This window comes from Ranitomeya imitator, chromosome 1, assembly GCF_032444005.1.
Source record: "Ranitomeya imitator isolate aRanImi1 chromosome 1, aRanImi1.pri, whole genome shotgun sequence".
NCBI lineage: Eukaryota > Metazoa > Chordata > Amphibia > Anura > Dendrobatidae > Ranitomeya > Ranitomeya imitator.
Window position 1 is genome coordinate 694593847 of NC_091282.1, and position 16129 is coordinate 694609975.

At 42.8% G+C, this 16129-nt stretch overlaps 1 protein-coding gene and 1 long non-coding RNA gene across 2 annotated transcripts in view; one reads left to right on the forward strand and one right to left on the reverse strand.

Annotated features, from left to right (window-relative positions):
* LOC138658040 (uncharacterized) overlaps positions 1-3869 on the forward strand; it is a 41462-nt gene extending 37593 nt beyond the window's left edge. The window contains exon 4 of the long non-coding RNA XR_011317309.1: positions 2862-3869. This is a non-coding gene — a long non-coding RNA (uncharacterized lncRNA). The remainder of the gene's footprint in view (positions 1-2861) is intronic.
* LOC138642474 (protein transport protein Sec23A) overlaps positions 1-16129 on the reverse strand; it is a 354941-nt gene that overhangs the window by 168441 nt on the left and 170371 nt on the right. The window lies entirely within an intron of this gene.

Consider the following 16129-nt stretch of genomic DNA (forward strand, 5'->3'; position numbering starts at 1 on the left):
CTGGACAGGAGATTCCAGAGGTTTAGCGAAGGTGGGAGCCAGCAGAAACCTATGCCTACACTGGGCTCGCTCCAACCTTCGCTCGTTAAAACGAAGGTCGATGCAAGTTGATACTGCTATGAGCTCCTCCAGTGTGGCGGGAATCTCCCTAGTGGCCAAAGCGTCCTTCACATGGTCAGCCAGCCCCCTCCAAAATACCGGAATGAGGGCTTTATCCGGACACTCCAGCTCAGACGCTAAAGTCCAGAAGTGGATGGCAAAATGGCTGACCATGGACGAACCCTGAGTCAATGCCGGCAGTTGGAGCGCCGTATCATGGGTGACTCGAGGTCCTAAAAAGACCTGTTTCAGAGTGCTCAAAAACCGAGGAGCAGTCTGCACCACATGATCGTCGCGGTGTAGCCCACTCCAACGCCCTGTCCGACAGAAGAGAAATAATGAATCCCACCTTTGCCCGCTCTGTGGGAAAACGTGCAGCCAGGAGCTCGAGGTGTATACCGCACTGGTTCACGAAACCCTTACATGATTTACTGTTACCAGAGTATTTCTCTGGCAGCGGGAGGTGGGATAAGGTTGAAACAGGGGTGGCAATGGTTAAAGTTGCTGCAGCCACGCTAGCAGCCTGAACAGCTATTGCGGTAACATCCACAGCTGAGGTTGCACGATTGAGAGCCGCCAACCTGCCCTCCAGCTGCTGGATGTACCCCTACAATCGCTGTTCGTCCGCCATTACTTAACCAGACCCTGGCGCTAGTATACTGTTAGGGCTAGCGGAACGCACCGAATATGGATAGGTAGCTACAAGGTGCATTCGCAGCCCGGGGACCACCGTGCAGAGATATTTGCTGCAAAGTAACGTCGGATAAACTCTGAGCTCACAAGTGGGTTAAGCTTCACCCCGTGTGAACTGGAAGCGATCTCTGTTGCCTCAGAGTCGTGCTGTACACAAAACTATTACCCTAACTAAGGGTTGTGCATGCTCTGGAACTCTTCTGTGCAAACCGCACACATGAAGGAACCAGATGCTAAGCCAAGGCTAATTACCCCCACTGACGCTAGCTGCCTGACTGAGTGTACTGTCCCAAAGCTACAGCCTCACACCACATATGTTTAGAATGGTATAGTATCCACTGGCATAAGCCAAACACATTTGATACTAGTTCATGGCTGTGCGGCCATGCGAACCTTTTATAGTTGCAGCTCTTCAGGACCTTCCTGGTGGACGAATAGGAGATGCTACAGGGCCTGAGCGTGTGACCCCCGACCTCCAATGAGAGGTCCTCCCGTGGGCATGCTCAGTGCATGAAAAGCAGGACTTAGTCCCAGAAAAGCCTGCTCGCTGCTGACCAGTGCTGGCTACAAAGGCAGAGCCCGGAAAGGCAGCAGTAACCATTCACACAGTATCGGGCTGAACCAGACTCTGGGACCAAAGTCTCCGCTGAGCAGGTTCCACTGCGGCTGGAGAAGAATGGGAGACCGCAGCAGACATGGTTCGAGATTCCCCTTGTGCAGCGGCGGGAACTCGACACCTAACACAAGGCAGCGGCTGTTTTAATTCTATAGTGATTACCTCCCTAGACAAAACTAATGTAATTCGCTGTATTTAGTAACTTATTTATAATGCCATTTCCCTTAGTTATTTATTATTTTCTATTCCTGGAGAATCCTTTTAAGGACCAGACTATTTTTTTTAGTTTTTTAGATATTTGTAGAAAGCCATAATTTTTTTTTATTTTTCTGTTGATGAAGCCATATGAACACTTGGTTTTGTAGACAGAAGTTATATTTTCCACTGGCATCATCTTTTTGCTATATTAAAGTTATTTATTAGATTTTATATTATCCCTTCTTGTGAGGAATAAAAAACTTTATTTTGACATTTCTTTTTTACATTTACAATTTTGCACATTTACCATGCAGCAAAAATAATGTTACCCTTGTACTGTAAGACTGATTATATTGATACCAAATTCTGGGCCGGACTGGCTGCACCAAAGCCTGGAGGTAGAGGGGGCCCTTGCAGGTAGGGTTATACTGCAGCAGCTATGGGGCACCTATGCCCAGTGTGCTGGACACCTATCCCCTCCTACTGCCACCCATAATCATTCTGATACCCAGAGTTGGGGCGAGAGCGCTGAACTGAGTGCAGGCATTGAAAAATGGGGTGTGTCATGCAGGAAGAGCCACTGGCCAATGAACACTTTCCCCATCAACTGATGAGAGCACTCACTGACTGCAGTATATGTCCTCCTGATCGGCGCCCCAACGGTGAGTGTTCACCTGTAGAGACAGGGGGACGGGCCACACAGCACACAGGGGACCATAGTGGAGGAAGTGCAAAATGACTTACTGTGTGTCTTCTGTTCCCTGTACTGTTCAATTTTCAGCAGCACCTAATCAAAGAGTAGAGGTCAGGAATGGAGGGCCCAAGGGAAAGGATTGCACAGCAGGAGCAGGGAGCTGTTTTTAGTCCTTTCTGCTGTGCCCCCCTTCTCCGCAGTGGTTTCTGCAGCCCTTTCCAGCTGGTCTATGCACTACGTGGCCGACCTCCTCCACGAATCGGCTGATCACTTGGTATAGTAGAAGATTAGTATTTGAGTGTATGCATGTATTTATACATGTGTATTTTTGTGTGTGTATATATGTGTCCATTTATGTATGAAGCAATTATAATTATAAACAAAGTAGTCAAAGTGGCTCACAAATACAACATAGAAAAATATTACATTGATAGAGAAGTTGAAAAAAATGCATAATACTCATAAAACTGTCAATCAAGTAAGAACAATAAAGCTCAAATAGATATATTCCAATATTTTGATAATGTAACATAATCTCTCTATTTAAATGTAATCCAACAGGTAACCTACTCTTGAGGTGAAGTCTTTTATGGATCTTTTAACTCTCCAGATAACGATCAGTCTAAAGCATTTTGTGGACCCATTATCTTCTGTAATAGACTAACGCTCGACATCGGATATGTTTTCTTTTTTTTAGTTGAAAATAACCATCAGATGTTGTAGAAGACGTGTTTTTTTTACTTTCTGCATGTCTATCCTATATAAGCTTTATGCCATTCAACAAAGGACCTCATAAAAATGTGTAAATTCTGTATTTTCAATTTCTGAATTCCTTAATAGGGAAAATATTTAAAGAGGGGAGGGGGTGTCTGGGGCACAAATATTATTAATGCACTGTAATGCCTATCAGAAATGACAAAACTTCATAATTTATTTGATGTTAAAATTATGCTCTGCTCCTGAGCCATCGCATGCGATAACGTGTCCCCCAGCTCCTTACCCCCTGCTACAGCACCTTCAAAGCAAAGAGGAGATAACTCCCTATCTGAGCTTGAAGAGCTGAGCTACTTAGCCAAGGATGGTGATGTCAGGTAAGCACATAGCCTGTGATCCTCAGCAAGCTATCAGTGACTGGAGATGTGCACAGGGGAGGTAGGTGGAGCAAAGAGAGGGCACTGATATTGCAGGCTTCACTTACACCAAGTACTATTAGCAACTTGTGTGTTTGGCCAAATGAGATGGTTCTTAGCTTTCCATAGTGCTAAATTACATTATAATAAATGATTACATTATCTAACTCAATGAGCCCATGTAATGTCAACGTGCGCTCTTGTGTCATTATTGTCACTGTACAAGGAAAGTCTCAAGACACTGCATACTAGGTGAAGAGGGAGAATGTTAGGGAGGAGAAACTGTTTGCAGCAATTTATCCATGTTAAGACTGTGCAAATAGTCTCTAGATAGTGCTCTATAGGTGGAATGAGCAGGCACTAAGGTTGAGAGCTATGGGACAGATACAGCTCTGCCTCTTGGTAAATGTAGTCTAGAGGCAGGATTTCAATATGTAAGTTCAGGATTAGTGATGAGCGAATATACTCGTTACTTGAGATTTCTCGAGCACGCTCGGGGGTCCTCCGAGTATTTTATAGTGCTCGGAGATTTAGTTTTTCTTGCCGCAGCTGAATGATTTACATCTGTTAGCCAGCATAAGTACATGTGGGGGTTGCCTGGTTGCTAGGGATTCCCCACATGTAATTAAGCTGGCTAACAGATGTAAATGATTCAGCTGCGGCGAAGAAAACTAAATCTCCGAGCACTAAAAAATACTCGGAGGACCCCTGAGCATGCTCGGGAAATCTCGAGTAACGAGTATATTCACTCGTCACTATTCAGGATATAATCCATAACCACAGGTATAGGTGCATTGCGGCTAGAGGGTAGTTAAAAAAAATAAAATAAAAAGTAATAGGGAGATTTGGGGGCTCCTTAGAGGGACATCAAGATAATTTTTTTTTTTATTTCTTTTTTTCTAACTGGAAAACCTCTTTGAACTACTTTAATGTACAATACTTACGGTACATTTAATCCTCAATGTATAAACATATTATGAATTTGTGAATATTTGAATAAAGATGATCAAATGAAATAAATGCATATTGTTTAAACAATAAATTATGCTGATTGTATCTGGTTTCTAAATCTAATTTCACGTAGTACAGTTTTGTTGTATGCAGCGACTGTACAAATACTGCAGGATTCCGTCCTAAAATATTGTTAAGAAATGAATAAAGGAAGCACTCCTCCCATCAAATTTTGTATCCTCATAATATACTGCAATCATCATATTATACACTTGTGCTCAAAAGTTTACATACCCCGGCAGAATTTTTGCTTTCTTGGCCTTTTTTTCAGAGAATATGAATGATAACACCAAAACTTTTTCTCCACTCACGGTTAGTGGTTGGGTGAAGCCATTTATTGTCAACCTACTGTGTTTTCTCTTCCTAAATCATAATGACAACCCAAAACATACAAATGGCCCTGATCAAAAGTTCACATACCCTGGTGATTTTGGCCTGATAACATACACAGAAGTCGACGCAATTGCGTTTGTATGGCTACTAAAGGTAACATCCTCACCTGTGACCTGTTTGCTTGTAATTAGTGTGTGCATAAAAGCTGAGTGAGTTTCTGGGATCCAGACATGGACATGTGATTCATGGGGAAAGCAGAAGAATTGTAAACGGCTCTATGGGAAAAGGTAGTTGAACTGTTGAAGACAGGAAAGGGATACAAAAAGATATGCAAGTAATTGATAATGCCAGTCATCAGCGTTCAAACTGTGATTAACAAATGGAAAATCCGGGGCTCTGTAAAAACAAAACCACGGTCAGGTAGACCAACAAAAATGTCGTCCACAACTGCCAGGAAAATTGTTCGGGATGCAAAGAAAAACCTACAAATAACATCAGCTGAAATACAGGACTCTCTGAAAACTAGCGGTGAAGCTGTTTCAAGATTTACAGAAAGGCTATGTGGAAACGTTCAGGATTTTTCGCGTTTATTGGCCGTTTTCCGCGGGAAAAAAAGCTAAAAGAAGCATACATAAGCATCCCATCATTTTTAATTCATTCTGCAATTCTTATGCACATGCTGCATTTTTTTCTGCAAAAAAAAGAATCGTGGTAAAAATCACAGCATGTTCATTAATTTTGCAGATTTTTTTTGCGGATCTTTTACATACACATTTAATACACTGGAGAAGTGCTTCTTCTCAGAGGCAAAGCAGGAGCCATCAGAAGCTGTGGTCTTCTGGTACTGTTCTGTCTCGTTAACTCCGTGACAGTTTATTTGTGAAAAAGATGGAAATTTGGCGAAAATTTAGAAAATTTCGCAATTTTCCAACTTTGAATTTTCATGCCTCTAAATTGCAGATATTTCACAAAAAATACATTTCCCACATATCTACTTTACATCAACACAATTTTGGAACCAAATTTTTTTTTGTTAGGAGGTTATAAGGGTTAAAAGTTGACCAGCGATTTCCCATTTTTACAACACCATTTTTTTAGGGACCACATCACATTTGAAGTCACTTTGAGGGGTGTATGATGATAGAAAATACCCAAGTGTGACACCATTCTAAAAACTGCACCCCTCAAGGTGCTCAAAACCACATTCAAGAAGTTTATTATCCCTTCAGGTGCTGCACAGGAATTTTTGGAATGTTTTAAAAAAATGAACATTTAACTTTTTTCCACAAAAAAATTAATTCAGATCCAATTTGTTTTATCTTACCAAGGGTAACAGGACAAATTGCACAACAACTTTTGGGGTCTAATTTCTCCTGAGTACGTTGATACCCCATATGTGGGGGGGTAAACCACTGCTTGGGTGCATGGCAGAGCTCGAAAGGGAAGGAGCGCCGTTTGACTTTTCAATGCAAAATTGGCTGGAATTGAGATGAGACACCATATCGCGTTTGGAGAGCTCCTGATGTGCCTAAACAGTGGAAACCCCCCACAAGTGACACCATTTTGGAAAGTAGACCACCTAAGGAACTTATCTAGATGTGTGGTGAGCACTTTGAACCCCCAATTGCTTCACAGAAGTATATAATGTAGAGCTGTACAAATAAAAAATAATATTTTTTCACAAAAATGATATTTTCGCACACAATTTTAAATTTTCCCAGGGTTAACAGGAAAAATTGGACCCCAAAAGTTGTTGCACAATTTGTCCTGAGTATGCTGATACCCCATATGTGGGAGTTAACCACTGTTTGGGCGCATGGCAGAGCTCGGAAGGGAAGGAGCACTGTTTGACGTTTTCAACGCAGAATTGGCTCGAATTGAGATCAGACGCCATGTCGCATTTGGAAAGCCCCTGATGTGCCTAAACAGTGGAAACCCCTCACAAATTACCCCATTTTGGAAACTAGACCACCAAAGGAACTTATCTAGATGTGTGGTGAGCACTTTGCACCCCAATTGTCTCACTAAAGTTTATAATGTAGAGCCGTGAAAATAAAAAAATCATTTTTTTTCCACAAAAATGATCCTTTAGCCTGCAATTTTTTATTTTCCCAAGGGTATCTGGAGAAATTGGACCCCAAAAGTTGTTGTGCAATTTGTCCTGAGTACGCTAATACCCCATATGTGGAAGAAAACTACAGTTTGGGCACACGTCAGGGCTCGGAAGGGAAGTTGTGACTTTTGGAATGCAGACTTTTATGCAATGGTCTGCGGGCGTCATGTTGCATTTGCAGAGCCACTGATGTGCCTAAACAGTAGAAACCCCCCACAAGTGACATCATTTTGGAAACTAGACCCCCCCAAGGAACTTATCAACATGTGTTGTGAGAACTTTAATCCCCCAAGTGATTCACTAAAGTATATAACGCAGAGCCGTGAAAATAAAAAATATTTTTTTTCCCACAAAAATGATTTTTTAGCCTCCAAACTTTTATTTTCACAAGGGTAACAGGAGTAATTGGACCCCAAAAGTTGTCCAATTTGTCCTAAGTACGCTGATGCCCCATATGTGGGGGTAAACCACTGTTTGGGCTCACGGCAGAGCTCGGAAGGGAAGGAGCACGTTTGACTTTTTCAACGCAGAATTGGCTGGAATTGAGATCGGATACCATGTAGCCTTTGGAGAGCCCCTGATGTGCCTAAACAGTGGAACCCCCCCAATTCTAACTCCAACCCTAACCCCAACACACCCCTAACCCTAATTCCAACCCTAACCATAACCCGAACATACCCCTAACCTGAACACACCCCTAACCCTAATCCCAACCCTAACCACAACCCTAAGCCCAACACACCCCTAACCCCAACACACCCCTAACCCTAATCCCAACCCTAACCACACCCTTAATCCTGACACACCCCTAACCCTAATCCCAACCATAAACGTAATCCCAACTCTAACCCTAATCCAAACCCTAACTTTAGCCCCAACTCTAACCCTAATTTTAGTCCTAACCCTAACTTTAGCCCCAACCCTAACCCTGACTCTAATGGGAAAATGGAAATAAAAACTTTTTTATTTAATTATTTTTCCCTATCTAATGGGGTGATAAAGGGGGGTTGATTTACTATATATAGCGTGTTTTTATGTTTGGCAGCTGTCACATGCTAAAAGATGCTTTTTATTGCAAAAAAAGGTTTTTGCATCACCACATTTTGAGAGCGATAATTTTTCCATATATTGGTTGACGTTTTTATTGGTACCATTTTCGGGCACATGACATTTTTTGATCACTTTTTATCAATGAACAAAAACGAGCAATTCATGAATTTCTTTTGGGAGGGGCGTTAATACCATTCCGCGTGTGGAAAAATTGATAAATCAGTTTTATTCTTCGGGTTAGTACGATTACAGCGATACCTCATTTATATCGTTTTTTATGTTTTGGTGCTTTTATACAATAAAAACTATTTTATATAAAAAATAATTATTTTTGCATGGCTTTATTTTGAGAGCTATAACTTTTTTATTTTTTCGCTGATGACGCTGTTTGGCAGCTCGTTTTTTGCGGGACAAGATGACGTTTTCAGTGGTACCATGTTTATTTATATATGTCTTTTTGATTGCGTGTTATTCCACTTTTTGTTCGGCGGTATGATCATAAAGCATTGGTTTTTTTTAATGGGGTTCACTAAAAGAGTTAACTAGTGGGACAGTTTTATAGGTCGGGTCGTTACGGACGCGGCGATACTAAATATGTGTACTTTTATTGTTTTTTAATTCACATAAAGAAATGTATTTATTGGAAAAATATTTATCTTTTTTTCTTTACTTAGGAATTTTAAAAATATATATATTTTTTACACATGCTAATTTTTTTAAACTTTTTTACATTGTCCCAGGATATACATCACTATATATAGTCAGATCGCTGATCTGACACTTTGCACTGCACTGTATCAGATCAGCGATCTAACAGGCAGTGCAGGAGGCTTGCCGATGCCTGATCTTAGCAGGCGCTCACAAGCCACCTCCCTGCAGAACCCGGAACAACCATGTGGCCATCTTGGTGCCGGGGGTCTCCATGGAGACCCTCAGGACAATGCGATCGAATCGCGTTGTTCTGAGGGAAGCATGCAAGGAGCCCCCTCCCTGCGCGATGCTTCCATATGGCTCTGCCGGCACCGGAACGCTGCGATCTTGTTTGATCGCAGTGTTCCAGATGTTAAAGTGCCGGGAGCGGTCCGTGACCACTCCTGGCACTTGGTGACAGGTGTCAGCTGTGAGAATCAGCTGACACCCGGCCCCGATCGGCCGCACACCACCCGTGTGCGTGGCCGATCAGCTTCGACGTACTATCCCATCCATGGTCAGACGGGCCCAGCCCACATGGACGGTATAGTATGTCGGATGTCAGAAAGGGGTTAAATATATAAAATGCAATAGCTTCGTTCCTCTTGCTCAGTAAACTGCTCCCCTAAAGCAATAAGCTATCTTAACAAGTATCCAATTGGCCTGTATAAATGATTGGTGGTGACAGCTCCTTTTGTTATTGTGGAGGTTGGCAGTGACCGTTCTGGGGTGTATATATATGTATGTATGTATGTATGTATGAATGTATGTATATTTATATATATATATATATATATATATATATATATATATATATATATATATATATATATATATATATATATAGTTGAAACCAGAAGTTTACATAGACTACATAAAAAGACACATATGCATGTTTTTCTCAATATCTGGCATGAAATCAGAATAAACCTTTCCTGTTTTAGGTCAATTAGGATTACCATAGTTATTAATATTTGCCAGATATCATATTATTGAGAAAGAGAGAATGTTTTAAGGCATTTTTATTACTTACTGCAAAGTCAAAAGTTGACATATATTTCATTAGTATTTGGTACCATTGCCCTTAAACTGAATGACTTGGGTCAAACATTTGGGATATTCTTCCACAAGCTTCTCACAATAGTTGGTCTGAATTTAGGCCCATTCCTCCTGATAAACCTGGTGTAACTGATCCGGGTTTGTAGGTCACCTTGCTCGCACCTGCCTTCTCAGCTTTGTCCATAAATTTTCAATAGGATTGAGATCAGGGCTTTGTGATGGCCACTCCAAAACATTGACTTTGTTATCCTTAAGCCACATTGTTACCATTTTAGCAGAATGCATTGGGTCATTGTCCATTTGGAAGACCCATTTCTGCCCAAGTTTTAACTTCCTGGTTAATGTTTTAAGATGTTGCTTTAGTATTGACACACAATCTTCTTTTCTCATGATGCTATCTATTTCGTGAAGTGCACCAGTCCCTTCTGCAGCAAAACAACCCCACAACATGATGCAGCCCCCCCTGTGTTTCACAGTTGGGAGGTGTTCTTAGGCTTCCAAGTTTCTTCCTTTTTCCTCCAAACATAATGATGGTCATTATGCCCAAAAAGTTCAATTTTAGTTTCATCATACTACAGGACATGTCTCCAAAAATTAACGTCTTTGTTCTTGTGTGTATTTGCAAACACTAATCTAGCCCTTTTTATATTTATTTTGGAATAATGGCTTCTTCCTGGCAGAGTGGCGTTTCAGCCCATATTGATACGGTACTGGTTTCACTGTGGATATTGACACAACCTTACCAGCTTCCGCCATCATTTTCACAAGGTCTTTTGCTTTTGTCCTTGGGTTGATATGCATATGTCGGATCAAAGCATGTTCATCTCTGGGACACAGAACCCGTTTCCTTCCTGAGCGGTATGGTGGCTGGACATTCCCATCTTGTTTGTACTTGCGTATAATTGTTTGTACAGATGAACGAGGCACCTTCAGGTATCTTGAAATTGTATCCAAGGATGAGCCAGACTTGTGCAAGTCCAGAATTCTCTTCCTGATATCTTGGCTGATTTCTTTAGACTTTCCCATGATGCTACACAAAGAAGCAGTGTTTCAGGTGTGCATTAAAATATGTCCACAGGTGTGCATCTTATTAACTCAGATGTTACCAAAGAACCTATCAGAAGCTTCCAAACACATGACATTGTTATATGTGCAGGCTAGAAATATGTAAAGGCATAGTAATCTTAACTGTGTGTAAACGTTTGACTTTGCAGTAAGTAATAAAAATACCTTAAAACATTCTCTCGCTCTCTTTCATTCTGGCATTTGGCAAGTATTAATACTTTTGGTAATCCTAATTGACCTAAAACAGGAAAGGTTTATTCTGATTTTGTGTCAGATATTGAGAGAAACATGCATATGTGTTTTTTTATATAGTGAATGTAAACTTCTGATTTCAACTGTATATATCTCATATGTTGGAATCAGAGGTTTATATACCATATGCTCACTTTGAGTTCCATCTAAAGGGCTTTACAGGCAAGAACACTGCTGGCCCCTAAATCAACCATTTATCAGCTCATCAAGAACTTCAAAGAGATAAGTTCAATTACCATGAGGAAAGTTACAGGGCACCCAAGAAAGTCCATCAAGTGCCAGGACCATCTCTTAAAGAGATTTAAGCTACAGGATTGGTTCAAGTGTAGAACTTACTCTAAAATGGTAGGAGTCAGGTATCCGTGCATCATCAAAGTAAGGAAAAAGCTTTTAGAGCCAGATTTGGGCTGCCATTTCTTTCCAAAAAAAACATCAAAGACAGATTGACATTCTGAAGGAAGCACAGGTTCTACTGTTCAGAGACACCTGCACAAATATTGCCTTCATGGAAGAGTCATCAAAATAAAACTTCTCCTGCATCCTCATCATAAAATTCAGTGTCAGAAGACTGCAAAAAAACAAGCTGTATGCATTTAAACAAGTCCTGTGGACCAATAAGGTTAAAATAGAACTCTTTTGCCATAATTATCAAAAGTATGTGTGCATAAAAAAGAACACAGAATTTCAGGAAAAGAACATCTAGCCAACCATTAAGCATGGGGATTATTATTATTATTTATTTATATAGCACCATTAATTCCATGGTGCTGTACATGAGAAGGGCTTACATACAAATACAAATATCACTTACAGTAAACAAACTAACAATGACAGACTGGTACAGAGGGAAGAGGACCCTACCCTTGCGGGCTTACATTCTACAGGATTATGGGGAAGGAGGCAGTAGGTCGAGGGTTGCAGTAGCTCTGATGGTGTTGAGGTGGCCGTGTGGTCTTTACAGGCTGTAAGCTTCCTTGAAGAGGTGGGTTTTCAGGTTTCTTATGAAGGATCCAAAAGTAGTGGATAACCGGATGTCTTGGGCCACTGAATTCCAGAGGATGGGTGATATTCGGGAGAAGTCTTGGAGGCGATTGAGTGAGGAGCGAATAAGCGTGGAGGAAAGGAGGAGGTCTTGGGAGGACCGGAGATTACGTGAGGGAAGATATTGAGAGATTAGCGTGGAAATATACGGAGGAGAAAGGTTATGGATGGCTTTGTAGGTCAGTGTTAGTAATTTAAACTGGATATGCTGGGAAATTGGGAGCCAGTGAAGGGATTTACAAAGAGGTGAAGCAGGATTGTAGCGAGAAGAGAGATTAATTAGTCGGGCAGCAGAGTTAAGGATGGACTGGAGGGGTGCAAGAGTGTTAGAAGGTAGGCCACAGAAGAGTATGTTGCAGTAGTCGAGGCGGGAGATGATTAGGGCATGCACGAGCATTTTGGTAGAGTGTGGGTTGAGGAAAGGACGGATTCTGGAAATATTTTTGAGCTGGAGGCGACAGGAGGTGGCAAGAGCTTGGATGTGCGGTTTGAAGGACAGGGCAGAGTCAAGGGTTACTCCGAGGCAGCGGATTTTGGGGACAGGGGAAAGTATGATTTCATTTATTTTGATAGATAGATCAGGTAGGGAAGATATGCGTGATGGAGAAAAGATAATGAGTTCAGATTTGTCCACATTGAGCTTGAGGAAGCGAGAGGAGAAGAAGGATGATATGGCCGATAGACACTCTGGAATTCTGGAGAGCAGAGAGGTGACATCTGGGCCAGAGAGGTAGATCTGAGTGTCATCGGCATATAGATGGTACTGGAAGCCATAGGACCTTATGAGTTGTCCCAGGCCGAGTGTAGAGATTGAGAAGAGTAAGGGTCCTAGGAAAGAGCCTTGGGGAACTCCAACAGAGAGGGGGCGAGATGAAGAGATAGTATGGGAGTAGGAAACGGTAAATGTGTGGTTGGTAAGGTATGAGGAGATCCAAGATAGGGCAACGTCTTTGACACAAAAGAAGAGAGGATCTGTAGTAGGAGGCAGTGGTCAACTGTGTCGAAGGCAGAGGACAGGTCTAGGAGGAGGAGTATAGAGAATTGTCTGTTAGCTTTGGCTGTAAGTAAGTCGTCATGCTTTGGGGTTGTGTTGTAGCTAATGGAACCGGGAACATTTCACGGGAGAGGGAAGAATTAATTCAATGATATTTCATAAAATTCTTGACTCAAATATAACACCATGCTTATGGTTTGCTTATGCAAATGGTTAATGATCCTAAACACATGTCAAAATCCACAATAGACTACCTCAAAAGGCACAAGCTGAAAGTTTTACAATGGCCCTCACAGTCCCCTTATCTGAACATCATTAAAAATCTGTAGTTAGACCTGTGGTTAGGTCTGGTCTAGTCCGAAACGCATGTTGGGGTTTGTAGCTACAGGTCCTCTTACTCAGCACAACAGCTCCCTGGTATGTACCTCTATGCATATATGTGCCTTCTTGTACACTATTGATTATACCCATGGCTCCCACCACAGGCTCCTTACTGTCATGATATGGCTTCCCTGGTGGTTACCCTCTTTAGGATTTGCACTTCCACCAACATTCATATTAATCTGCCACTGTGAAATATGTCTTCCCATACCCCTTATATATTTCTAAATACCTTACCTTCATACATTCTATGTGTATGGATCTGTATAAAGTTGCTTTATGAATTGTACTGTTTTTAAGTGACATACCGTATATACTCGAGTATAAGCCAAGATTTTCAGCCCATTTTTTTCGGCTGAAAGTCCCCCTCTCGGCTTATACTCGAGTCATACCCGGGTGTCGGCACGGGAGGGGGAGCGGGGGCTGTGTAATTATACTTACCTGCTCCCAGCGCGGTCCCTGCCGTCCCTGCTTCTTCCAGCGCTGCATCTTCTTTCTGTATTGAGTGGTCACATGGCACCGCTCATTACAGAAATGAATATGCGGCTCCACCTCCCATAGAGGTGGAGCCGCATATTCATTACTGTATATGAGCAGTGATGCTGCCTGCTCAATACAGGAAGAAGATACAGCGCCGGGGAAGAAGCAGGGACGCAGCGCCAGGACCAGGTAAGTATATGGGGAGGGGGAGCGCTGTGCTGCGCGATAGTCACCTGCTCCTCGGTCCGGGTGTCGCTCTGTTTTCAGCAGTGACGCTCAGGTGAGAGGGCGCGGTGACGTAGTCAGTGCGCTCCCTCTGCTGAGCGTCAGTGCCGAAGACAGAGCCGCACGAGGAGCAGGTGACAGTGCCGGGGTCCTGAGCGGAGAGAGGCGAGTATGTGATTTTTTTTTTTTTTTTATGGTAGCCACAGCATATGGGGCAAGTGACTGTGCAGAGCATCTTATGGGGCCATAACACTTGTGCAGCACTATATGGGGCAAGTGGCTGTGCGGAGCATCTTATGGGGCCATACTTGTGCAGCATTATATGGGGCAAGTAGCTGTGCAGAGCATCTTATGGGGCCATACTTGTGCAGCATTATATGGGGCAAGTAGCTGTGCAGAGCATCTTATGGGGCCATACTCGTGCAGCATTATATGGGGCAAGTAGCTGTGCAGAGCATCTTATGGGGCCATACTTGTGCAGCATTATATGGGGCAAGTAGCTGTGCAGAGCATCTTATGGGGCCATACTTGTGCAGCATTATAAGGGGAAAATGGCTGTGTGGAGCATCTGTGTGGGGCCATAACGGTTGTGCAGCACTATGCGGGGCAAGTGGCTGTACGGAGCATCTGTATTGGGCCATAACACTTGTGCAGCATTATATGGGGCAAGTGGCTGTGCGGAGCATCTGTATGGGGCCATAACGCTTGTGCAGCACTATATGTGGGGCAAGTGGCTGTACGGAGCACTATAATGGGGCCATAACACTTGTGCAGCATTATATGGGGCAAGTAGCTGTGCGGAGCATCTGTATGGGGCCATAACACTTCTGCAGCACTATATAGGGCAAATATCCCTATGGAGCATCTTATGAGGCCCTTATTACCCTTTATGCAGCATTATATGGGACATATTTTAATATGGAGCATCTAATGGGGCCCATCAAACTTTATGGAGCATTATATGGGGCTCCTGATTCAATATGGATATTCAAAAACACTTAACCTTCTGATGTCTCAATTAATTTTACTTTTATTGGTATCTATTTTTACTTTTGAAATTTACCGGTAGCTGCTGCATTTTCCACCCTAGGCTTATACTTGAGTCATTAAGTTTTCCCAGTTTTTTGTGGCAAAATTAGGGGGGTCGGCTTATACTCGGGTCGGCTTATACTCGAGTATATACGGTATGTGAATATATATATTTTGTTTCTATTTATATCTCTGGAATTTGCCTTTTTGCACATTTATGGTCTCATATGTCCTTTTCTGCTACTGGCATGTTGCACTTTATTTATAGATACCATCCATTTCTATACTCTATTTGCTGCTGTGTTTCCATCATACCGGAATACTATGTTTTTAGGACCGGTGTTAGGGGCAGGCAGACCATGTAGTTGCCGAGGGCTCCCCGCTCATCCAGGGACTCCCAGCAAGTGGTGAGCCGCTAAGGCTACGTTCACATTTGCGTTGCGTCGGGCGCAACCGCGGCGACGCATGTGTCATGCGCCCCTATATTTAACATGGGGGGCGCATGGACATGCGTTGTGCTGCGTTTTGCGACGCATGCATTTTTTCTGCCGCAAGCGTAGGGCGCAGAGGAAGTTGCATTTTTTTTGCGTCCAAAATTCGGCAAAAAAGGACGCATGCGTCGCAAAACACTGCGTTTTAGCATGCGTTTTGTTGCGCTTTTGTTTGCATTGTGCGTTGCGTCTCCGACGCAACATCGCACAACACAAATGTGAACGTAGCCTAATAGCAGCACACCAAGTGACCGCTATGGGACCCCTAAGTAAGAGAGGCCCGGCGCCACCCCCCAAGCACACATTGCGCATTCAACTTATCGGCATCACAGATGACACTCCCTCTCCCATCACTCCCCCTCTGCCTCTGACTCAGTGTGTGCCAGCAGGGAAGCTGATAAGACGTTGAGACGCTGTGCAGAAGCTAGAGCAGCGAGGGTACGAGAAGGAGAGGTAAGTATTGTGTGTATATGTGTGTGTCTGCT